At 40.7% G+C, this 1027-nt stretch overlaps 1 non-coding gene across 1 annotated transcript; it reads left to right on the top strand.

The window, feature by feature from the left end:
- Window positions 1–314: 314 nt before the first annotated feature.
- On the top strand, window positions 315–421 carry LOC112997846 (small nucleolar RNA R71). The gene has a single exon (XR_003262914.1). It is a non-coding gene; the product is annotated as a small nucleolar RNA R71 (small nucleolar RNA).
- Window positions 422–1027: the final 606 nt, after the last annotated feature.

Here is a 1027-nt window from a genome sequence, read left to right as displayed (position 1 = left end):
CTCTTGCAACAGGTGTAGATTTCTTATTCATGGCAAGCTGAGTTACTTGGTTGACCAAGGCATCAAGTTTTCCTTCAATCTTTTTATTTTCAGTAGATGAAGATGAATCTGTGGCCACCTCATGGACTCATCTAAGAACAATAGCATCATTTCTTGCACTGAATTGTTGGGAGTTAGAAGCCATCTTCTCAATCAAATTCCTAGCCTCAGTAGGAGTCATATCACCAAGAGCTCCACCACTGGCAGCATCAATCATACTCCTCTCCATGTTGCTAAGTCCCTCAAAGAAATATTGAAGAAGAAGTTGCTCAGAAATTTGGTGGTGAGGGCAGCTTGCACACAATTTCTTGAATCTTTCCCAGTACTCATACAAGCTTTCTCCACCAAGTTGCCTGATGCTTGAAATGTCTTTTCTGATGGCAGTGGTCCTAGATGCAGGGAAGAATTTCTCTAAGAACACCCTCTTAAGGTCATCCTAGCTGAAAATAGACCTGGGAGCAAGGTAGTATAGCCAATCTTTTGCCACTTCCTCCAGAGAATAAGGAAAAGCCTTTAGAAAGATATGATCTTCTAGGATATCAGGGGGCTTCATGGTGAAACAAACAATATGGAACTCCTTAAGATGCTTATAAGGATCTTCACCTGCAAGACCATGAAACTTGGGCATCAAATGTATTAGTCCAGTCTTGAGAACATATGGAACACCCTCATCAGGATATTGAATGCACAAGCTTTCACAAGTGAAATCAGGTGCAGCCATCTCTCTAAGAGTCCTCTCACGAGGTGGAGGTTGAGCCATGTTCTCAGTATAAAAATTAGTAGTGAAATGCTTAAAATCAGAATATTCAGAATCACTAGCAACTGAATACTCAGAATGCTCAAAATGCACAGAATGATCAGGATGCACACTATGCCTAACTAATCTATGAAAGGTTCTATCTATTTCAAGATCAAAGGGTTGTAAATTGCCTGGATTGCCCCTAGTCATGCACTATATGCAGCAAATAATGTGTTTCTCAACAAGCAC

This window comes from Glycine max, chromosome 1, assembly GCF_000004515.6.
Source record: "Glycine max cultivar Williams 82 chromosome 1, Glycine_max_v4.0, whole genome shotgun sequence".
Taxonomy (NCBI): Eukaryota; Viridiplantae; Streptophyta; class Magnoliopsida; order Fabales; family Fabaceae; genus Glycine; species Glycine max.
The sequence above is the reverse complement of the archived record's forward strand: the minus strand, read 5'-3'. Positions and strand labels throughout refer to the sequence as shown.